The sequence below is a fragment of the Trichechus manatus genome, unplaced genomic scaffold, assembly GCF_000243295.1.
Source record: "Trichechus manatus latirostris isolate Lorelei unplaced genomic scaffold, TriManLat1.0 scaffold00014, whole genome shotgun sequence".
NCBI classification, from domain to species: Eukaryota; Metazoa; Chordata; class Mammalia; order Sirenia; family Trichechidae; genus Trichechus; species Trichechus manatus.
Genome location: NW_004443950.1, coordinates 18,389,162 through 18,414,174, shown reverse-complemented (window position 1 = coordinate 18,414,174; position 25,013 = coordinate 18,389,162). Strand labels below are relative to the sequence as shown.

At 39.9% G+C, this 25,013-nt stretch overlaps 1 protein-coding gene across 3 annotated transcripts in view; it reads left to right on the top strand.

Annotated features, from left to right (window-relative positions):
• Positions 1-25,013, top strand: part of GARRE1 (granule associated Rac and RHOG effector 1) — a 98,946-nt gene that overhangs the window by 6,788 nt on the left and 67,145 nt on the right. The window contains exon 2 of one of the 3 annotated variants that reach the window (XM_023726939.1): positions 16,345-16,399. The exons of 1 other annotated variant lie outside the window; for it this stretch is intronic. The gene's annotated coding sequence lies outside the window, so the exon portion shown is untranslated. Of the gene's footprint in view, positions 1-15,306; positions 16,400-25,013 lie in introns of those variants that run through there. One more of the 3 variants, XM_004371603.2, reaches the window with a different exon arrangement.

Below are 25,013 nucleotides of genomic sequence, written 5' to 3'. Positions count from 1 at the left end.
CTATTAGACTTAGCTTTACCTAAATAAGGTAATACACACAAAGACTTAGCTTTTTCTTGAATATCCTTTTGTACGGTATGAGTTTTTTTCGCTATATATGTGTATTAGGAGACCTGGTGGTGCAGTGGTTAAGTGCTCAGCTGCTGACTGAAAGGTCAGCAGTTTGAACTCACCAGCTGCTCCGCAGGAGAAAGATGTGGCAGTCTGCTTTCATAAAGCATACAGCCTTGGAAACCCTATAGGGCAATTCAACTCTGTTCTGTAGGGTCACTCTAAGTAGGAATCGATTCAAAGGCAACAGGCAGGCATGTGTAATATTTTTTCAATAAAAAAAAAATAATACATACATTTTAAAATGATAAATATCTGCTGTGTACCTGGCAGTCATTTAGAGAAAGAATGAAGCATATAGGTTAAGGCTTATGTGATCTTGGGTAAATCACATAACCTGTCTTTCTCTCAGTATATCCTGAAGATAGGGGATGTAATAGTACCTACTTCATGGGGTTGTAGCGAGACTTAAATAAGCTAATATATGTAAAGTGCTTAGAACAATTAATTCTTGTTGACGATACTGTTATGGCCCTGTACTGTCCACTACAGTAAATGTGAAGATGTGTCCAGCATCTGCCTGGGGGGCATTTACAGCTTTTTATGGGAAAGGGAAGACATTCAAAGCTGATGACAAGCAGCGGCCGTGCCGGCTGCAGGAGTTCAGGCAGTGCTTCATGGGAACTGAAGGGGTCAAAGGTAGTCAAGATAATGAATGTTAAATATGGAAAACTTATACAAAAAAGTGAAATGAGGGAAAAGGGCACACAGGAACTTGTCCCAAGGGTCGCAAACTGTTTGAGACGGAGGTGTCGGAAACAGGAAGAGCCTTGAGGGCTTCTGAAATTGGGATATGTCATGTCGTTTTTTTTGGCAGGATTTTTCTTTCTTAGCATACATAAAATAATGATATGGTTTATAGTGATGGCATCTCAGACTCGATGAAATAAAGTAGTACTTCTTTGATCTTTGAAATGGCTGTGAGGTGCTCCTGTGTTATTTATTTAACTATATTAATGCAGGACATGCAGATTATTTACAGGTTGAGCTTGTAGACAGTGCTGCCAGTAAGTGTCCTTGACACAGGCCACTGCGTTTACCGTACGTCTGTTTCTACCTTTCATTCCTAGGCCTGATACCACTTTTTTTTTTTTAAAAAAATTGTTAACCATTTTGATTATGTTCCTTGTGTCTGGACCATTGCCAGATATGTACTTTTTCAAGTAGGCAGTTGAAGAGAATCATAATGGGAAGGCTGTTTTTTTTTTTTTTTTTAATTGTACTTCAGGTGAAGGCTTACAGAGCAAATAGTTTCTCATGAAACAGTAGTACACATATTGTTTTATGACATTGGTTAACAACCCCACAACATGTCAACCCTCTAACTTCTCAACCTTTTTCTTTTTTTGGTGAAAATATACATAGCCAAAGATACACCATTTCAAAAATTTCTACATGCACAGTTCAGTGACATCGACTACGCTCTTCCAGTTGTGCTGCTATTGTCACTTTAGATGAAGGCTTACAGAACAAAATAGTTTCTCATTTAACGGTTAGTACACGTTGCCCTATGACAATGGTTAACAACCTCACAAAACATCAACACTATCCTTACTCAACCTTGGGTTCCCTATCACCAGCTTCCCTGTCCCCTTCTGCCTTCTGGCCCTTGGCCCTGGACTGCTGTACCTTATTAGTCCCACTTGGTTTTGTGGGGCTGTCCACTCCCCAGCTGAACGGTGAACCTCGGAGATGACTTCACCACTGAGCTAAAAGGGCATCTGGGGGCCATACTCTCGGGGTTTCTCCAGTCTCCTTTAGGCCGGTAAATCTGGTCTTTTTTGTGTGAGTTAATTATGTTCTATATCCTTCTCCAGCTCTGTGCAGAACCCTCTGTTGTGATCCTGGCCAGAGCAGTGAGTGGTGGTAGCCGGGCACCATCTAGCTGTACTGGACTTAGTCTGGTGGAGGCCTTGGTAGCTGTGGTCCATTAGTCCTTCAGACTAATCATTTCGTTGTATCCTGTTCTCTTCCTTCTCCCTTGCTCCCGAAGGGAGGAGACCAGTGGAGTATCTTAGATGGCCGCTCACAGGCTTTTAAGACCCCAGACGCTACTCACCAAGGTAGAATGTAGAACATTGTCTTTATAAGCTGTGTTATGCCATTTGAGCTAGATGTTCCCCGAGACCATAGTCCCCACAGCCCTCTGCCCAGCAATTCAGTCCCTCAGGGAGTTTGGAGAAACATCTTTATTTTAACTGTAATACATTCTAGCATTGATCAGAATGTTTATTTAGAAATTTTTTCCCTGTCTTCTTGATAGCTCAGTATAGGGTATCATAGCCTTCAGATTCTGTCAACTGATCAGTTATTTAGTAACTTTTTGTTTTAAGAGTAATTGTCACTTCTTGACTAGAAAACAAATAGTTTAATCTTGGGCTCCTTAAAACCTTTTCATTAACATTTTTTACTCTGATGAGACTTTAATGTTTCAGGAGTTTTTGCATGAGTTTTCAAATTAACATGCTTTAGTATTAATTCCTTAGAAGCCATGTCTGTGTAATTGGCTAGTGTCCCGTTTTGTACATGTTTACCTTTTAGGGCGGTCTCCCAGGCACAGAATTAATCTAGGCTTGTGGGACCCACAAGTGTCACTTCCTTTCCTCTGGCCTTGGCTCTCCAGGCTTGCCTTCCGTTTTGATGCCTTAAAAAGATACCCTCCTCAGTGATTTGTCTTCGGGAAGCTAGGCCATGATTACTTTTGTTTCTGCTTTGTGAACTTCCTCCCCCACTTCCTATTTTTACCAAGCAACTACAGGAAATGAGGTGGGTTTTGACTGGCTGCTGCTAAGCACTGATTTTAGGTGGCAGAGGACAACGCCTTAAGGCCTGAGCCATTGAAATCATTTTCTGCCTTTATCTTGTCACTACCTTGTTCTTCTAGGAATCAGAGGACCATGATTTTTTGATTGGGTTGAGATGATGTCATGTCCTCCTTAGCCTTGTGTGTGTATGGGGGGCTGGGGGGAATGCTGCTCAGCTGGAGGGCAGTGCGTTTGTGAAGTAGGTGAGTTTTTTTTTCAGCCCTAACGGTAGGGGTGGGACTTTGGCTCAGCTGCTGTAATGGCTTGGCAGGAGCAGTGGGTGGGTTGAAGGGATCTGTTGCAGGTAAGGTTGGAAAGGTAGTGTCTTAGTTATCTAGCGCTGCTATAACAGAAATACTACAAGTGGATAGCTTAAACAAACAAATTTATTTTCTCACAGTTTAGAGGGCTGAATTCAGGGCGCCGGCTCTAGGGGAAGGCTTTCTCTCTCTGTCAGCTCTGGGGGAAGGCCCTTGTCTCTTCAGCTTCTGTTTCCTTGTTCCTTGGAGATCTCCATGTGGCTTGATGTTAGTCTTCCCCCATCTCTTCTTGCTCTATTGCTTGTTTAATCTCTTCTATAGCTCATAAGAGATCGACTGAAGACACCCTACACTCATCCTACCTCATTAACATAACAAAGACAGCCCATTCCCAAATGGGATTATAACCACAGGCTAGAGGTTAGGATTTACAACACGTATATGTGAGGGATACGGTTCAATCCATAACAGGTGGATTCTGGTTACCTTCCGGGATTCTGGACTGGCAGACCTGACGAGACCTCACCATCTGTGGTACTCTCCTTCCTTTGAACTCACGGCATTTGTTTTCTAAACTATTCATTTAGCATTTACCCGTCTCTTTTCCACTGATACCTCTTACAGTCTTATGAACCTGTTTGGCTTAATTTATTGGGAAAGTTTGTATCATCTTCCCAGAAAGAAATAATTTTGCACATGGTAGCTTGAATATGGAAGGTGCTCAAAACATTTGTTTTTGCAGGATTTCTTAACAGCCGCACTATTGACTTTTTGAGCTGGATAATTCTTTGTTGTAGGGGGCTGTCTTGTGCATTGTACAGTATTTGCAGCATTCCTGATCTCTCCCCACTAGCTGCTACTAGCACTCTCCCAGTTGTGACAACCAAAAATATCTCCAGACATTGCCACATGTCCTCTGGGGGAGCAATATCATCCCCTTCCTCACTTGTTGAGATTGGTGCCATTAGTCAGTTTCTCTTCCAGTGTTTGACATTTTCGTGCATTCTTGGTTTGCTGCTTAGATTTTGCTATTAGTTCTCTATCAGCCAACTTTGAGGTATGCTTTTTTGTGTTCTCATTGAAAGAGCTGGGGCGTTAAGTGTCTGGCAGCCTGACCACTGGTCTTCATAGAAGGCATTCTCTTAGCCTGTGTGCCTTGATCTTGCTTGGGTCTGGAAGGCTTTCTAGTTACTTGGAGGCTGAACAGTGTGGGTGTAAAGAAAGGAATGAGAGACATTTAAGATGTAGCAATAATGGTAGCTGACATTTATGGAACAGTTGTAGTCCAGGCACTGTGTTGAACAGAATTGGCATATTGAATGTATGAGGTATAAAGGTGAGGGAACAGGATAGGGACCATTTGGAATGGCACCTTAGATTTAGGCTCAGGATTCGTAGTGCTTTTGGCCAAGGTAATAAACACAGCAGGAAGAGCAGGAATGGGAGAGTTGTAAAGTTTGAAGGGCCTGAGGAGATGCCTCATGGTTCTGGTCTTAGGTGTTGTCAGCAAAGGATATGGGTATGATCTCATAAAGAGAGGTATCTTTTCTTGTCTTTTATTTTCATTGCTCCAGCTCAACTTCCCGTAAATCCGAAGAGACCTGTGGCTTTAAGTCATCTCCTAAGAGTGATAAACGGAATGCCATGATCTAAATATTCATCAGAGGTGGTATAGTACAGTGATAGAGAGCTCAGTCACTGGAGGCAGACCGTTATTGTTAGGTGCCGTTGAGTCAGTTCCAACTCACAGCAACCCTACTCACAACAAAATGAAACACTGCCTGGTCCTGCACCGTCCTTACAGTCATTGCTGTGTTTGAGCCCATTGTTGGCAGCTACTCATTTCATTAAGGATCTTCCTCTTTTTCTCTGACCCTCTACTTTACCAAGCACGATGTCCTTCTCCAGGGACTGGTTCCTCCTAATAATGTGTCCAAAGTACATGAGATGAAGTCTCGGCATCCTCTCTTCTAAGGAGCATTCTGGCTGTACTTCTTCCAAGACAGATTTATTCATTCTTCTGACAGTCCATGGTATATTCAGTACTCTTCGCCAACACCATAATTCAAAGGCATCAATTCTTTTTCGGTCTTCTTATTCATTGTCCAGCTGTGGTGCAGTGAATTACTTAATATAGCCCTCCTAGCCATAGTCTTTGTCACTCACACACAGTGATTGAGTGGGACTATGCAAATGAGGCATATGGAACTGATGACGGTTGAGGTTATGTGTCAACTTGGCTATGCCGTGATTCCCTCCCAGTATTGTATGGTTGACTTCCATTTTGTGATCTGATGTAATTATCCTCCATTTTATGTGTTGTAAATCCTAATCTCTACATGTAAATAAGATGAGATTGGTGTGGGGTGTATCTTGAATCACAGCCTTCCAGGAGGGTGTAACTCAAGTCCCACCCTTACTTAAATTATGCCCTTCCCTGGGGTGTGGCCTGCATCCAAGGTGTATATGTGGGTGCCCTGCCCGGGCTCTCTCTCTCTGCATCTGGATCCTGCATCAGGTTTGTTACTATCTGACCTCTGGTTCTTGAAACTTATCCAGAGGCCTGCTGTCTGACCTGCCGATTCTGGGATTCGTTAGCTTCCACAGCCCTGTGGTCTGGTGGCCTATTTTCTGACCTGATTTGCCAGCTTCCAAAGGCTTGTGAGCTAGCAGCCTGTGGTCTAACCTGCTGGTTTTGGTTCGTCAGCCTCTGCAACCATGTGGGTTGGGAGAAGCCTACGCCTGACCCATGGATTTGGGATTTGCTGGCCTCTACAACTGCGTGAGCCATTTCCTTGATATGGTTCATGAGTTCTGTGAGACATTTCAGTGAATTACAGAACCCAAAGACAGGAGGGAGAGTACTAAGGGAGGGAGTAGTTGATGTTAGAGATGGTGTAGTGGTACAACAATTTGGAAAATTGTTAACCTCCGCCTAATAGTAACCAGCTTTGTGATGATCCTTATAAAAGAAATTATTGATTTACCAGCTTTCGCATGCATATGAGGTAATTGAAAATAACATGGCTTGGGTCAGGCGCACCTTAAGTCCTCAAAGTGACATCTTTGCTTTTTAATACCTTAAAGAGGTTTTTTGTAGCAGATCTGCCCAGTGCAACATGTTGTTTGATTTCTTGACTGCTGCTTCTATAAGCATTGATTGTGGATCTAAGTAAAATGAAATCCTTGACAACTTCAGTGTTTTCTCCATTTATCATGATATTGCCTATTGGTCTAGGTTTTCAGGATTTTTGTTTTCTTCATGTTAAAGTGTAATCCAGACTGTAATCCAAATTGACCAGTGAAAACCTTATGAGTAGCAGTGGGACATTGTTTGATATAGTGCCAGAAGATGAGCCCCTCAGGTTGGAAGACACTCAAAATATGACTAGGGAGGAGCTGTCCCCTCAAAGTAGAGTTGACCATAATGACATGGGTGGAGTAAAGCTTTCAACTCAAAATGAGAAGAAACAGCTGCAAACATCCATTAATAACTGAAATGTTGAATGTAAGAAGTATGAATCAAGGAAATTGGAAGTTGTCAAAAATGAAATGGAATGCTTGAAGATCGATATCCTAGGCATTAGTGAGCTGAAATGGACTGATATTTGCTGTTTTGAATCAGACAATTATATGGTCTACTATGCTAGAAATGACAAATTGAAGAGGAGGGACGTCACATTCATCCTCAGAAAGAACATTCAAGATCTGTGCTGAAGTACAACTCTGTCAGTGATAGGATAATATCCATACACCTACAAGGAAGATGAGTTAATACAACTATTACTCAAATTTATGCACCAACCACAGGTGCCAAAGATGAAGAAATTGACAGTTTTTATTAACTTCTGCAGTCTGAAATTGATCAAACTTGCACTTAGGATGCATTGATAATTACTGGTGAATAGAATGCAAAAGTTGGAAACAAAGAAGGATCAATAGTTGAAAAATATGGTCTCGGTGATAGAAACGTCACCAGAGATTGCATGATAGAATTTTGCAAGACCAATGACCTATTCATTGGAAATGGAGGCAGATTACTAGGTCTCAAACCCAGCTCTTTTGGTGACTACTACCTTAGTCATGAGACCTTGGGGATCTCCCTTAACCTCACCTACCTCACTGGGTCATTGTGAAAATTAAGTGTGATAACGCATGCAAAGTGCATAGCACAGTTCCTGCCACTTAGTACACATTCAGTTAATGTTATCTGTTTTTATTTTATGATTCTGGTGAGGGTTAAGTGAGATTATGTACCTAAAATCCCAGGTATAATGCTTACACATTGTAGGCACTTAATCGTCTGTTTTGTTGAGGGGTTATTTGTGTGAACATGGCATGTCATCAGCAGCTTTTTTCTTTTTTTGTTGCAGAAACTTATTTCTAATCACTTAACTACTGCCACTTTGAATATTCAACAAATATCTGTTGAATGTTTACAATGTTTTTAGCATTTTGGGAATATCTAAAATGAGCTTTGTGATCATGGTGGTTGGAGATGGCAGGGAAGAGTAGAGGAAACTGGCAGTTATAATACAGTATGTTACAATACAGTAAGGTTAACGCTGAGATGGAGCTAAAAACAGGCTGTTTTGGTAGCACATGGTAAGGTACCCCTAGCTCAGTCTTTATTGAGATAGCTTTCCAGAGGAGGTGACCTCTGAACTAGACACCCAAGAGGAATGTGAGTGAGCCAGGAGAGCTTCCTGGTAGGAGGCACTGAATGTGTAGACACCAGGTGTTGAGAGGGAAGATGGCACATCCAGGAACTGGGCAGTGTTGGGCAAAGGTAGGAGGATGGAAGAAGGTTAGGAAAGGGTAGTTTTGGGGTGTACAGTTAACTTTACCCAAAGAATTTGGTCTTTGTCACTGGTTCCTGGGAGGTAATCTGTAAACTCTTGGAATTTCCCTATAAGCCCTTGGAATTTCCCCAGTGATTAGAATCTGTTATCCATGAGGGCTCCAGACTAGGCCTGAGAGTTCATGTTAATGAGCAGACTATGTTGGGTGGGTGCTGACCATGCCAAAAAGACCCAGTATGTGCTATCAGCACAACCTCAGGGGAGGGTACTGAAGGTTGAATTCAGCCTCATGGGCAGTGATTCAGTCAATCAGTCATGCCTGTGTTATGAAACTCCCATAAAAACTTGACACTGAAACTCACTGAGCTTCCTGGTTGGTGAAAGACATTGATACACAGGAGGATAATGAGTCCCTTTGGACGTGAAAGCTTCACATCAGGAACCCTCCTAGACCTCACCCGATGCATCTCTTTATTTGTATCCTTTTTGTTATAATAAACACTTTAAGTATAGCACTTTCCTGAGTTCTGAGAATCATTGGAGCAAATTATTGAACTTGAGAGGATAGTGGAAACCTTTGAATTTGTAGCTAGCAAGTCAGAAGTGAGGGTGTTACAGGGACCCCTGAGCTTGCGGCTGTCATCTGAGGTCTTGGACAGACTGGAGGACTGTGCTGCCTTTAACTTGTGAGATCTAACCTAGCTCCAGGGTGGTTAGGGTCAGAAGAACTGCATGTGCAGTTGGTGTCAGAGAGGATGTTTATAGAGTGTGTATCGGAGAAGACACAGACAGCTTCGTTATGGGAAACCATTAATGGATTTTAAGCAGGAGAGTGGCATGATTAGATTGATTCTAGAATGATCACATAGCAGCCAGAGGAGAGTGTCCTGGCATTGGAAGACAACTTAAGAGGCTTCTCTGTAATTTAGCAAGAGGTAAAGATGGTCTGAGCTTTGGTATTGACAGTGAAGATGGAGAGAAGGGAAAAGACTTGAGAGATCTTAAGGAGGCAGGAAGTATATGACTAAATGATTAACTAGGTGTGAAAGAGACTGAAGAGTAGAGGATGACTCCCAGGTTTCTGACCCGTTCAAGTAGGTAGATGGTGATGCCATCCACTAAGACAGGGAAGGAACACTGAAAGACTTGGAAGACTTTGAACATTTGATTTCGGAACCTGTCCAGTGAGCAGTTGAGTATTTGGGGTCTGGAATACAGGAGTAAGATCTGGGCTAAAAGGATAGGTAGATCTTAGAAACAGAGGACATGCCATAGACCTTTGAGGAACATGACACTTTAGATTTGTCAGAGGAAGTGGCTCAAAAAATAAACTAAGAATGGCCAGAGAGATAGGAGGAAAGCTAGGAGAACGAGCATCTTTTCACATCAGTATCTGTGGAGTTGTGTTACTTTTTTTAATGAGTTATCATGTAAGTGGAGCCAAAACGTACAGGATTTTAAGGCGAGAGAGAACAAGAGATCAATCTTTCAGGCATTTTCTCTTGCCTAGATGATGATGATGTTATTAGGTGCCATCAAGTCTGTTCAGACTCATGGCAACCCTGTGTACAACAAGGAAAACAGTGCCTGGTCCTGCGTCACCCTCGCAATATTTGCTGTGTTTGAGCGCATTGTTGCAGCCACTGTGTCATTCCATCTCATTGAGGGTCTTCCTCTTTTTCACTGACCCTCTGCCAAGCATGATGTCCTTCTCCAGGGACTGGTCCCTCCTGATAACATGTCTAAAGTATGTGAGATGAAGTCTCACCATCCTTGCTTCTAAGGAGCATTCTAGCTGTACTTCTTCCAAAAGAGATTTGTTCACTCTTCTGGCAGTCCATGATAATATATTCAGTATTCTTTGCCAGCATCATAATTCAGAGGCGTCAATTCTTCTTCCGTCTTCCTTATTCATTGCCCAGCTTTTGAATGCATATGAGGTGATTGAAAATACCATGGCTTGGGTCAGGCACCCCTTAGTTCTCAAAGTAACATCTTTGCTTTTTACCACTTTAAAATGGTCTTTTGCAGCAGATTTGCCCACTGCAATACATTGTTTAATTTCTTGACTGCTGCTTCCCTGGGCATTGATTGTGGATTTTAGTAAAATGAAATCCTTGACAACTTCAGTATTTTCTCCATTTATCATGATGTTGCTTATTGGTCCAGTTGTGAGGATTTTGTTTTTTTATGTTGAGGTGTAATCCATACTGAAGGCTGTAGTCTTTGATCTTCATCAGTAAGTGCTTCAAGTCCTCTTCACTTTCAGCAGACAAGGTTGTGTCATCTGTATACCGCAGGTTGTTAATGAGTCTTCCTCCAATCCTGATGCCTTGTTCTTCTTCATATATTCCAGCTTCTCAGGTTATTTGCTCAGCATACAGATTGAATGAGTATGGTGAAAAGATACAACCCTGTCGCACACCTTTCCTGACTTTAAACTCTTCAGTATTCCCTTGTTCTGTTTGAACGATTGCCTCTTGGTCTATGAACAGGTTCCTTATGAGCACAATTAAGTGTTCATTTGGATTTACATTGTTGTGGATTGAAGAGGGGATAAAATTTTCTATTTTTTTTTTCTTTGAAGAGGGAATTGTTTGTGGAGTGGTTCATTTGTGTATTTTTATAGCAGCTTTATTGAAATATAATTCATATACCATACATTCACCTATTTAAAGTGTATTAAGTGATTTTTAGTTTATTCACAGAGTTGTACAACACTCACCACAGTCAGTTTTAGAATATTTTTATCACCCCCCCCAAAAAAAAACCCATACCCATTAACAGTCACTCCTCATTCCCTCCACCCACCTCCAGCTTTTTGTTGTTGTTGTTGTTAGTTGCCATTGAGTTGGCTCCAACTCATGGTGACCCCATCTATAACAGAATGAAATATTACCTGGTCCTGTGCCATCCTCACAATTGTTGGTATGTTTGAACCCATTGCTGAAGCCGTGGTGTCAGTCCATCTCGTGGAGGGTTTCCCTCCTTTTTTGCTTACCCTTTACTTTACCAAACATGATGTTTTCTTTTCCTAGTGATTGATTTTTCCTGATGACGTGTTCAGAGTAAACAAGGTGAAGTCTTCCTCCAGCTTGTCGTTAGGTGCCGTCGAGTTGATACTGTTTAGGCAACCACTAATCTACCTTCTGTTCCTATAGATTTGCCTGTTCTGGACATTTTATATCAGTGGAATTATACAATATGTAGCCTTTCGTGTTTTATTTCTTTCACTTAGCATAATGTTTTCAAAGTTCATCAGTGTTACAGCATGTATCAGTACTTCATTCCTTTTTATGGCTGAATAATATTTCATTGTATGGATATGCCACATTTTGTTTATCCATTTATCAGTTGGTGGACATTTGGATTGTTTCCACTTTTTGGCTATTATAAATAATGTTGCTCTGAACATTTGTGTACAGGTTTTTGTGTGGACATATGTTTTCATTTCTCTTGGGTATCTACCTAGGAGTAGAATTGCTGGGTCATGTGGTAATGCTATATTTAACATTTGAGGTACTGCCAGACTGTTCCAAAGTGTCTGCACCATTTTACGTTCCTGCCAGCAGTAAATGGGGGTTGCAGATCCTACACGTCTTCGCCAGTGTGTGTTATTGTCTTTTTGATTATACCCATCCTAGTGGTTGTGAAGTGGTATGTCATTGTGATTTTGATTTGCATTTCCTGATGGCTAATGATGTTGGTCATATTTTCATGTGCTTATCATCCATTTGTTTATCTTCTTTGGTGGTATGTGTATATATAGAGAGAGATGCCACAGATAAATATTAAAGGTAAAGAACAGACTCTCCAGAGAAATAGACGGCATTCTCCACCCAGACCAAGTCTAAGCTCACAGGGAGGGTGCTTAATGATCCTGTTACCTGGCTGTGACTTCCAAAGTGGAGCCATGATCTCTGTCTTCTCCTCAGCACCCTTCTTAAGGCCACAGACATCATGACCCCTGCCAGGTCTCAGCAGACCAGTGGCCTGACGTGTGGAGGGGCAGCTTACCACAGGAGCTAATTTCTTGGGTTTGCAAGACAGTGCAACTAGAAAACATTCAATGGTTCATTTATGTCAGATTTACAAAGGGCCTGCCAGCACCCTTGTAGACTCTGGGGACCGGGTTGTGAGCAAGCCACTGCTGTCCTTAGGAGCTTACACGCCAGTTGTTGAGGTATACCCAAGCAAATAAACAGGTAAAATGATTGCAAACTATCAGTAGGCCAAGACAACATTGTAGGGGTGGAGCGGCCCTAGTTTAGGTAGGCTACTCAGGGAAGGCCTCTCTGAGGAGATGCCACTTATTTTGAGAGCTAAAGGATAATAGGGAGGTGCACTGTGAGTAGGAGGGAGGTAAGTGCTTTCAGATAGAGGGACCAGCATGTACAGAGACCTTGGCATGTTGGAAGAACGGAAAGATGTGCTGTGTGACTGAAGAGTGATGAATGAGGGGCCAGGAGGCACAACATGAGGCTGGAGAGGTGGGCGAATCGTGCAGGTCATGGTGAGGAATTTGATTTTATTCTGAGCGCCAGAGGAAATTCTTCATAAACTGCATGCAGAAAAGAGATTTTTAAAAAGCTGGTAGAAAGGAATAAAAATGAAACTAGATAACAAATCTAGTAAGAAATGCCCTGAGAAGCCTGTGAAAATCATAACTCACCTAAGCTGTAGTATCTGTGGTTGTTAGAACAACCACAGATAAATAACAAATCTGTGGTTTATGAACAGTTAGGTTGAAAAGGCCGAAAGAAAATACTTAAAATTTGGAGTTTCTGTATGTGTTCTGTTACCTATAAATTGCTAGCTAGATATGTTGTGTTAGGTGCCGTCAAGTCAGCTCCGATTCATGGCAACCCTGTGTATAACAAAGTGAAACGTTGCCCGGTCCTGTACCATCCTCACAATTGTTGCTGTGTTTGAGCCCATTGTTGCAGCTACTGTGTCAGTCCATCTCGTTGATAGTCTTCCTCCGTTTTGCTGACCCTCTCCTTTACCAAGCATGATGTCCTTCTCCAGGGATTGGTCCCTGCTGATAATGTGTCCAAAGTAAGTGAGACAAAGTCTCGCCATCTTCACTTCTAACGAGCATTCTGGGTATGCTCCCTCCAAGACAGATTTGTTTGTTCTTCTGACAATCCGTGATATATTCAGTATTCTTTGCCAACACCATAATTCAAGTGCGTCCATTCTTCACTCTTCCTTTTTCAGTGTCCAGCTTTCGTGTGCATGTGAGACGATTGAAAAGACCGTGGCTGGATCAGGCCTACCTTAGTCCTCAAAATGACATCTTTGCTTTTTAAGATTTTAAAGAGGTCTTTTGCAGCAGATTTGCCTAATGCAGTACATTTGATTTCTTGACTGCTGTTTCCATGGGCAGTGATATAGAGGCTTGATTAGATTCTGATTCAATATTTTAGGCAAAAATACTTCATAGGTGGTACTGTGTACTTCCTATTTCATCACAACAATAGGCATATAATGTCTGGTTGCCCCACTTTTAATGATGTTAAGATTAACCAGTAGATTTAGGTGTTACCAAGCCTGATGGCTTCATTATAAACTTTCCCACCAAATTGCCACCTAATCATTTTAGCAATGATTGATAGTCATTGGCTGGCTCCCCTATTTCATTAGGGTTGCAAAATGGTGGTTTTTAAACATTTCTTCTGTATTTATTAGTTGATACTCTTTGGTAAAGAACTTTTCCAAGTGGGAACTTGTAAAAAATAGTCTAAACAGGAAAGATAGGGTAAATGCTTGATTTTTTTCCCCCCTTTGCTTATCAGTTTTCAGAATAATAGCTTGATGCCCTAACACCTCCAAGGATGACTGATTAATTTTTCTTAGTATCATCATAGACTCATTAATTTTTATATATTTAATGAATTTCACTCCAGGACAATTTTTATTCTTTTTGATGCTTAAATTGTCCCATTATTGGCCACCAAGAGCTTATTCTTCAGGTTGACTCCTAGGTCCTTTGACATGGGCCTGGTAGTCTTAGATGGGTTCTCTCTTTTCTGGCATGATAAGAAGTCCCAGGCTTATCTTACTCATTTCTGACCCCAGATCTAGAATTAACATTTTCTTTAAGGAGCTCTGATTCTTTTTGGTGGGAAATAGTATTAGGGATGTTCATTGTAGCTTAGATGTGAATTATTCTAGATCTTTTCGGTTAGAGCTAGGAAATATATACTTTTTGTAAAGAAAAAGATAAATCGTGATTTCATATTACTTCCAATTGAAGGAATAAAGGATTTTTCTTTCTTTGATTTTATATTCGTATCCATTCTCCCATGATGATAATTTTGGTTTCTAATGACATTACCATAATTGCTTATTTGCTGTACAGTATGTCACAGTTTCAAAATAGATTTACCAGTATTATTTAATATTATTACCAATAATAAGATCATTGAATGAACTTTAAGATTTCCATATTCTTTTTTTTTTCTCTTGGGATTTATATATACATATATATATACGTGTGTGTGTATATATATACATATATATGTATATATATATGTATATATATATATATAAAACACAAGAGTGGCACAGTCAAAGTACTGTTTTAAAATAACTTGAAATAATCCTTCTCTGAGTGGTCAAGCTTCCAACTTGATAAATAGTTTTGGTTCATTTGTCTGTTTTTTATTTTCAGATATTTTTTTTCTTTTTAATTTCATTTTTTAAAATTATATAAAGTATTTGTATGTTCTAAAACAGAAGTATAAAGTGAGGTGGAGAGAAGTCTGGCTTCCTTCCTCACTTTTGTTCTTCCCTGTGCTTTATAGGTAAACGGTTTTATTTATTTATTTATTCTGGTTTATTCTTCCATTGCTTTTTTTAAAAAAAATACAAGTAAACATGTTTGTATATTTGCATCCCCTACATCCTACTCCAACTCTGTTTTATTTCTTCCCTTGTTTTTCATCTTGGCAATCATGTTTCTTATTTCCAAGAATTCTTTCTAGATTTTTGCTTCCTTTATAGTTTTTTGTTTTTGTTTTAAGGATACATTATCTTCTCAATTCTGAGGATACCAATTAGAATTTCTTTCCACGTGTTTTTTTGGGACCTAAGATAGTACATGTTTCTTCTGGAGTCTGCTCTGCTTTTCATCTTATTTGCCCTTTTTTTTGTCCGGTTGGTGTTCTTCAAGGAGCCCTGGTGGAGCAGTGGTTAAAGTGGTTGACTGCTAACCAAAAGTTCAGCGGTTCGAAAACCCACCAGCTGCTCTGTGGGAGAAAGATGTGGCAGTCTTCTATAAAGATTACAGCCTTGGAAACCCTATGGGGCTGTTCTGCTCTGTCCTGTAGGGTTGCTATGAGTTGGAATCCACTCGACGGCAGTGGGTTTTGGTTTGGTGTTCTTTCACTATCTAGTGATCTTTATAGTGAAAGACTGGATTGATTATATAGGTAATTGGTAGGAGGCTTCTCTATTTTTCCAACAATCCTCTTGCCTCAGTGGGAGTTAGCTGATTCAGTGATCAGGAGTAGGAAGTATGGATGACATCAAGTTGTTTAACCAATTTTTTACTCCTAATCTCTGTACCTGCCGTCTTGAAGAAGCTGTATGCTTATACAGCTCCTCCAGGAAAAAACTGTGCCTCTCTGCCCACCTTTGGCGCTGCGTGTTCTGGGAAGGGGCCAGCTCTCCACTAGTCTATTTTGTAATACAATTTCCTCTGCTTTCTCTCCATCTCTATAAAGTGGTGGCATTTAAATCGACTGTGGCCCCAGACCTTCTCACTGCTGTTATGCTGTGGTTCCCTTGTCAGTGTCTTTATTCTGTTGGGATTTAGCGAGGGTGGGAGGTTTAGCGCATGTGCCTGTTTATCTAGCCTGTGGTCTTAAAATGAAGCTTCTTTGTGCCATACCATTGCTGACAGCAAGACTGCTTGCCACTCCATGTCTCTGTTGGCTTAAAGATTGAAATGAATTTAAATTGTTCTCTGTGTTCATAAAGCATAGCTATCAATCTTTAGTGAAATGGGAAGTTTTAATTAATTTATTATTTTGAGGATTAAATTTCTCATTGTAACTACTTGTTCCATTTAAGTAGAAGTTAAACATCAGTGATCCGTGTGATGTCTCCCAGATAGATAGATTTCTATTCCATTCAGGAATTGGGTGACTTTACAAGACCTTTCTGTTCGTTCATAACTTTATACAGATAAGTAGAGATAACAAGTCCTGCTTATTTTTGATTGTTTTGTGAAAGTGGTAACAGTTTCATCACCAAACTCTTTAGTGCTTAATATGTATCAGACATTGTTCTAAGTCCTTTATATGTGTAAACTCATTTAACTCAATATCAGTAGTTACTGTTATTATCCCTATTTTACAGATGATGAAACTGAGGCACAGAGAGGTTAAAGAACTTGCCCAAGGTCACATAGCTGGTAAGTGGCAGAGCCAGGATCTAACACAGTTAGTTGGGCCCTCAAGCTCACTCTCTCATTTACTGCATTATCCTGCCTCTCTAAAGGGAAGTGCTTCAGGAGATTTTCTCAGGATGGCCACTCTGTAAATCTGATCAATTATGGGTATAAGAAAACCCTTTAATACTTAAACTTAGTGTAGTTTAAAGCATGTTCTTTGTTATTGTTTGAAATAGGAATTGCTCACAGCTTTGATTACAGATTACATTTGTTTTAAATGATGTAATCAGGTCTGAGTTCAATTTTAATCTTTTGGGAACTTTTACAAATTATTGCGGTGTTGAAAAGATGTGACTTTTCTGCTATGTTTGAGAATCTTAGGCAGCATTAAAACTTATACGTTACCTAAAGCTTACAAGTCTTGACTACGGCTAACTTCTGAGGGCTTTCACAATACATACGTATTTCTGTGTAGGATGAATAGTGGATTCTTAAATGGTGAATATTTACCAGTAAAAATTCTTTTTAAGGAAATACAGAAAAGAAATGCCCTTAAATGGACTGAACATATTTTTAGCCCTTCAGGCAGATAAATATGGAGGGGAAAGCATTTGAAAAACATTAAGACAAGCATTGGAAAGAATGTTGTTTTATAAAAAAATAAGTAAAAGAGATATATTCAGGCGCTTGTGTGCACGTGTGCGCATTTTAGTTTTTTTCTTATAGAAATATTCAAGCATATGTAACAGTAGAGCAAATGTATGATGAACTGCTGTGTTCTCATACCTTGCTTCCAACAGTGTTTTGCCAGGGGATATTATAGTTACTGTTACGAAAATGACCCCTTAAATAGGTGTCACTGCTTTCTCTGCGTATTGTTTGTTTTTTGTTGTTGTTGTTGAGAATAAACACACCAAAACATAGGCCAGTTCAACTGTTAATACATGTACAATTCAGTGACATTGATTACATTGAGTTGTGCATCCATTCTCACCCTCCTTTTCTGAGTCATTCCTCCCCCATTAACATAAACTCACTGCCCCCTAAGGTTCCTGTCTAATCTTTGAAGTTGCTGTTGTCATTTTGATCCCATATATATATAGCTTTTAAAAGAGCATAATGCTCTGCATACTGTTTCTTGATGAAATCTCATTTGAGAATTATAGAACTTGAACAGTTAAATCAATATTTTGTTGAATTCAATTCTGTTTGGTTTTGATGACAGCAAAGATCAGCACAGGAATACCACATCTGTGAAGACTAAGTAAAAACCACTTTTCATCTTTTTAAGGGGCTTGTTTGTTCTCTCTGCTTGGAGAAGAACCCCAGGCTCAACTGCAGGAGCTAGGTGGTCCTGTTAGAAGCATAAACAGGACTTTCTTTGATTCAGCATTTTTTACATGTACAATTCAGTGATGTTAAGTACATTCATCATGTTGTTCAACCATCACCAATATCCCATTTATAAAATTTTCAATCACCCTTGACAGAAGTTCAGTGTCCCCTAAGCAATGAGTCTCCCTTTCCTCCCTTTCCCCTTCGTCTTATTCCTGGTAATCACTAATAAACTTTGGTCTTCATATGCTTGCTGTGGTGAAATGAATTCCTTTATGTGGCCTTTTGCCTTGGTTTTTTTGGAAAAACAGCTTGAGAGATTTTTCCTCTAAACCCTGAGGAGTTACCTTTACCCTAGTTTACTACCCCAGAGGGTTTGTGGCATTTCCTGGGTAAGCTGTAAACTACTTGGTTTGATACTTTTTGTCTGACCGCAGCTTGCCCTGTGATTGGTGTGCATCTTGCAGGAATTGGTCAATATACCCATGCAAATGAAGTGACTATGGACTGTGCAAATGAGGTGGCTGTAGCCTACTATGCAGATGATGTATCTGTGGCCTACCAAGAAGGGATTGCTCAGTTTATGGCCCCTGGTGGGAAGGGCCCTGCCTTGAAATTGACAAGAAGTTGTGTGTATATGCAGCCAACCCCACAGAGGTTTTTCAGACAGAAAAGACAGGAAGAGAAGCAGAAAGAAGAAAGAAGAGAGAATGAGGAGGCAAGGAAGCTCCTAAAACAGCTGAAACACGGGTCAAGGGCTGTGACACTGAAGACAGCGAGAGACCCAGAAGGGGCCCTGCGGCAAAGCTGGTGATGACAGACAGCAGGACCAAGAGGAGCATGTCCTGAGGGTGCCTGCATGGCCAAGAGGGGCTGAGAGAGCTGTACTGCACTGAAGAAGAGAGACTTTGCCTACATGCTTCCTGATCCTGATCCAGGATTGTAGCTTGTTGATTCTGATCCTGAGTTGTGCCCTGTTACTTCCTTAAGAAACCACTTAACTATAAGTACAGTTTGTGAGTTCTGTGAGATGTTGCAGCAAATTGCCGAACTCAAACAGGGGAGGGAAGAATGCTGAGGGAATGGAGAGTGGCCAGTGTCAGAGATGGAGTGGGACATTAGCTTGGAGAATGTGGAAATCTGGGATATATTTGACTGCCACTTCATAGGAATCGGTTTTATGCTGATTCTCATATTTAAGGTTATTCATACACTTGCCTATTCTAGATATTTCATGTAAATGGGATCATACAATATTTGCCCTTCTGTGAATGATTTATTCTGCTTAGCATAATGTTTTCAAGGTTCATCCACATCATAGTATGTATTAGACCTTCATTCCTTTTTATGGCTGAGTGATATTCCATTGCATGTATGTACCACATTTTGTTTATCCATTCATCATGATGGGCAATTAGGCTGTTTACACCTTTGGCTGTTGTGAGTAGTGCTGCAGTGAACATTGGTGTACAAGTGTCTATTTGAGTCCCTTCTTTCAATTCTTTTAGGTATATTCCCAGGAGTAGAATTGCTGATTCATATGGTAGTTCTGTGTTTTAACATTTTGAGGAACTGCCAAATTGTTTTCCACAGCAGCTGTACCATTTACATTCCCACCAGCATGGACAAGGGTTCTAATTTCTCTATGTCCTCACCAACACTTGTTATTTTTTATGTTTTTGATAATAGCTAGCCTAAGTGTGTGTGAAGTAATTGTATATCATTTGTGAGATAAACCCTAAGGTCAGAAAAACTGAAAAAAAAAAAAAAAAAACCCGAACACCTTACTGTTTTCACTACTCATATTTATTATATAAACAGTTTCTGAACAAACCCAGAGAGTTTGGCCCTTGGACACCCTTTTAACTCAGTAGTGAAGTCACTCCTGAGGTTCACCCTTCAGCCAAAGATTTATACAGCCCCGTAAAACAAAACGAGACTAATGGGGTGCAGCAGCCCAGGGACAAAGACTAGAAAGCAGGAAGGGACGGGAAAGCTGGTAATAGGGAACCCAAGGTCGAGAAGGGAGAGTGTTGACATGCTGTGGGGTTGTTAACCAATGTCATAAACAATACGAGTACTGTTTAATGAGAAACAATTTGTTCTGTAAACCTTCATCTAAAATACGATAAAAAAACTTTAAAGGAAAAGTTTCTGAACATGTACACTAGACTAGTGTCACTTAAATACAGAATTTTCTGGGCAAACATTTACAGGTAGTCCCCGACTTATGCAACTGTTGTAAGTCACTTCTGATGTTAAGTCAAATACATACTAGCAGAGAATTAGAAGAGCACTCATAATCTACCAAATTCTTATTCTCCCATTGCTTAGGCTGGGCATAGATGGACTGCATGCATCCTAGTGAGTTGGAGCAAAGGGGAATCCTAACCTCTTGGAAGCTCTCTGGTTGGAGTAGTGTCCTTGTTAGAACTCGGGGACTGGTATTAGCCTGTTTTTTCATTGCTGCCAGAAAGGGAAGAGTGAGTCCTCCAGATTTATCTGTTCAATTTTGTTTGTGATGGTGTTGGTATTGTGATTCTGAGACTGTTGTGTATTATTGTGAATAAAGGAAATGGGTAACGTCACTGGAAGATGAGGTTTTCACTGTGGCAGAAGGAGATACATATGTCACATTGTGGTATTGTTAAGTGCCATCAAGTCGGTTCCAACTCATAGCAACCCCACACACAACGGAAGGAAACACTGCCCGGTCCTGCACCATCCTCACAGTCATTGCTATGTTTCAGCCCATTGTTGCAGCCACTGTGTCATTGCATCTCATTGATGGTCTTCCTCAGTTTTCTTTCAGCTCTTTAAATATACTATCGCATTGCCTTCCCGCTTCCATGCTGTCTGATGAGAAAAACGCTGTTACTGAGTATCAGTAATTATGGCTTTATATTTCAGTTGCTTCTCTCTTGCTGCTTTCAAGATTCTCTCTATCCTTCGCTTCTGACCATTTGGTTATGATGTGTCTCTTTGTGGATCTCTTTGAGTTTATCTTACTTGGAGTTTGGTGAGCTTCTTGGATGTATAGATTAACATTTTCATCAAACTTGGGAAATTTTTGTCCATTATTTCTTCAAGTATTCTTTTTGCTCCTTTTTCTCTGCTCCTTTTGGAACTCCCATTATACATATGTTGGTATACTTGATAGTGTCCTCTAGGTCTCTGAGATTCTGTTCATTCTTCATTCGTTTTCCTTTATGTTCCACAGACTGAATAATCTGTTATCCTGTTTTTCAAGCTTGCTGATTACTGCTCAGCTGTACTGTTAAATCCCTTAATTTTTTGTCAGTTATTGTATTTCTTTAAAAAGTAATTTATTTTTGTTGTTGAGAATATACACAACAAAAAATACACCAGTTCGAGTTTCTACATGTACAATTCAGTGATATTGATTATATTCTTCCAAGTTGTGCAGCCATTCTCACCATCCTTTTCTGCGGTGTCCTCCACCTTTAATATAAACTCACTGCCCCTTTAGTTCCTGTCTAATATTTCAAGTTGCTTTTATCAATTTGATCCCATATAGATAGATCTTTTCTTTTTTTTGTATATATAATTTTATTTATTTTGTTGCTGAGAATATACAGAGCAAAACATACACCAGTTCAACAGTTTCTACACGTCCCATTTGGTGACATTTATTATATTTTTCAAGTTGTGCAACCATTCTCACCCTCCTTTTCTGAGTTGTTCTTTCCTAATTAACTTAAATTTACTGCCCCCTAAGGTTTCTATTATCAGTTTGATCCCATGTTGACAGTTCTTAAAAGAGCATAACGCTGAAGGCAGACATTTTTTACTAGTTAAGCTAAACTGTTCTTTGGTTTTAAGAAGACTTCAGGGGACATTTTTGGTTTAAGGTTTAAAGATTTTCTCAGGGCAGTAGTTAATTTTCTAATATCTAACCTACAGACTTTAGGAAGTCTGTACTCCATGAGAATTTGATATTCTTGTCTGCATTTTCCCCTTTTGATCAGGATTCTTTTATGGAAACTTTTTTTTTTAACCATGGTTTAGTCAGTTTTATAAATATATACTTATTTCTCATCACTAATTTTTTTTTTTTAACATTTTATTGTGGTTTGGGTGAAGGTTTACAGAGCAAATTAGTTTCCCATTCAACAATGTATACACATTTTGTTTTGTGACATTAGTTGCAATCCTTCTATGGAATCTTTGATCAAAGTGTTCAGTAATGGTACCCAGGTACCACCCAGTTCTTCTGATTTCATAGCAAAGGAGGCAGTTGTTCATGGAGGCAATTAGTCACACATTCCATATCCTCCTCCTATTCCTGACTCCTTCTTTCTCTGTTGTTCCAGGTGAATAGAGACCAATTGTTGTACCTTTGATGGCCACTTGCAAGCTTTTATGACCCTAGACACTACATATTGAACTAAGAGGTAGAATATAGGCACTAAAAATGTTATTAGGCCAATTAACTGGGATGTCCCGTGAAACTAGGACTCTAAACCTCCAAACCGAGGAACCAAATCCCATGAGGTTTTTGGCTGTACATAATCAGCATCAGCAGCTACTCAGCTACTCTGTCTTTTTTTTTTTTTGTCATTGTTGTAAATACATCTGTCTTAGTTACCTAGTTCTGGTATAACAGAAATACCACAGGTGGATGGCATTAACAAGCAGCTATTTATTCTCTCACAGTTTTAAGGAGGCTAGAAACCCGAATTCAGGGCATCAGCTCCAGGGGAAGCCTTTCTCTCTCTGTCAGCTCTAGGGGAAGGTCCTTGTCATCAGTCTTACCCTGGTCTAGGAGCTTCTGAGTGCAGGGACCCCAGGTCCAAAGGACATGCTCCACTCCTGGTTCTTCTTTGTTGGTGGTAATGAGACCCTTCTTTTATGTCTCAAAAGAGATAGACTCAAGATACAACCTAATCCTGTAGATTGTGTACAACCTAATCCAGTAGAACTTGCCTCATTAACATAACTGCCTCTAATCCTACCTCATTAACATTGTTAAAAAAAAAAAAAACCATTGCCATTGATTCCATCTTTTTAAAGAACCAACTTCTGGTTTTGTTGATTCTGTCTGTTGTTTTTCTGTTTTCCATTTTATTTATTCCTTCTCTGATCTTTGTTACTCCCTTTCTTCTGGTGAGTATAAGCTTAGTTCACTCTTCTCTTTCTAGTTCCTGAAGTTGTCGAGTTAGGCTGTTTATTTGAAATCTTTCTTCTTTTTTATGTAGGTATTTATTGCTATATTATTTCCCTTTGAGTCCTGCTGTTGCTGCATCCCATAAGTGTGGTATGTTGTGCTTTCATTTTCATTTGACACTAAGAAATTTTTTATTTCTCATTTGATTTCTTCCTTGACCTGTTGGTAATTTAATAGTGTGTTGGTTAATTTCCATATGTTTGTGTATTTTTCAGTCTTTATTTTCTCTGTTAATTTCTAGCTTCACTCCACTGTGATCTGAGAAAATACTTTGTGTGATTTTATTTATCAAGTCTTGCTTTGTGATCTAATGTGTTCTATCCCGGAGAATGATCCATGTGCACTGGAGTAGAATGTATATTGTTCTGTTGTCAGGTGGAGTGTTCTATATATGTCTGTTAAGTCTAGTTGGTTAGTAAGTGTCATTCAGGTCCTCTGTTTCCTGCTGGTCTTCTTTCTGTCCAATACTGAATGTGATATGTTGATGTCTCCAACTATTATGGTAGTGCTATCTATTTCTTCCTTCACTTGTATCGGTGTTTGCTTTATATATTTGGGTGCTTCGATGTTGGTTGTATATATATTTATGATTGTTAAATCTTCTGGATGAATTGACTCTTTTATCACTATATATGTCCATTTTTATCTCTGCTAACAGATTTTGTCTTAAGGTCTACTTTGTCTGGTATTAAGATTGCCCCCACAGCACTCTTCCAGTTATCATTTGTGTAGAATATTTTTTCCTTCCTTTCATTTTCCAACTGCTTGTGTCCTTGGGTCTAAGATGTGTCTTTTCTAAACAGCATATACTTGGATCAAGTTTTTTTTTATTGATTCTGCCAGTCTCTGCCTTTTGATTGGAATTTAGTTTATATAATTACTGATAAGAAGTGACTTTTCTCATTTTGTTATTTGGTTTTTGTTTGTGTTAAGCCTTCTTTGTCTTTGTCCTTTAGTACTGCTAGTGTTTGTGTTTTGTTGGTTTACTGTAGTGAGTCATTTTGGTGCCTTTCTTCTTTCCTCTGGTGTATGTTTTTTAGGTATTTTCTGATTGGTTACCATGAATATTACATTTAACAGCTGGTATATATAACATCCTAGGGTCGCTATGAGTCAGAGTTCACTCAACAGCAACGAGTTTTAGGGTAAGTTGGTACTAGCTTAACTTCAGTAACATCTGAGAAATTCTGTACCTGCATCATTCCTGACCCCACCCCACCCCCCATTTTATTGTTGTTATCATTAATTATGGCTTTATATTTCATTTGTTTGCAACATAATTTCATCTTGGCTTTTTATACATTTGTTTTTCAAAAGCATGAAAGACAAAATAATTAGAATTATCAAGCAAGAATACCTTATTATTAGCCCTTGTGTTTGTCTGTGCAGTTCCCTTTACTGGGGGGGGGTGTCTTTCTTTTTTTTTTTATTGTTGTAATTAAATGAAGTTTACATTTCAAGTTAGTCTCCCATACAAAATTTTTATACATACATTGTTATGAGACCCTAATTGGTCACCCCATTCTGTGACGGCACACTCCTCCTTTCCGCCCCTGATTCCCCATGACCATTCAGCCAGCTCCTAACCCTCTCTGCCTTCCCATCTCACCTCTGGACAGAAGCTGCCCCTTTGGGCTCTTGTCTCTACTTGACTAAGAGGCACACTTTTTACGAGTATCACTTTTTGTCCCACAGTCCAGACGAACCCTGTCTGAAGAGTTGGCCTTGGAAATTGTTTTAGTTCTGGGCTGATAGAGAGTCCAGGGGCCATGCTTTCCAGGACACCCCCAGTCTCAGTCAGACCATTAAGTCTGGTCTTCTTACTAGAATTTGAGTTCTGCACCTCATCCTTCTACTGCTCCATCAGGGACTCTCGGTTGTGTTCCCTGTCAGGACGTTCATCTAGTTCTTCTGGTCTCAGGCTGATGAAGTCTCTGGTTTATGTGGCCCATTGTGTCTCTTGAGCTAATACTTTCCTTGTGTCTTTGGTGTTCTTCGTTCTCCTTTACTCCAAGTGGTTGGGACCAATTGATGCATCTTAGATGGCCGCTTGCAAGCTTTTAAGACCCCAGACGCCACTCACCAAAGTAGAATGCAGAACGTTTTCTTAAT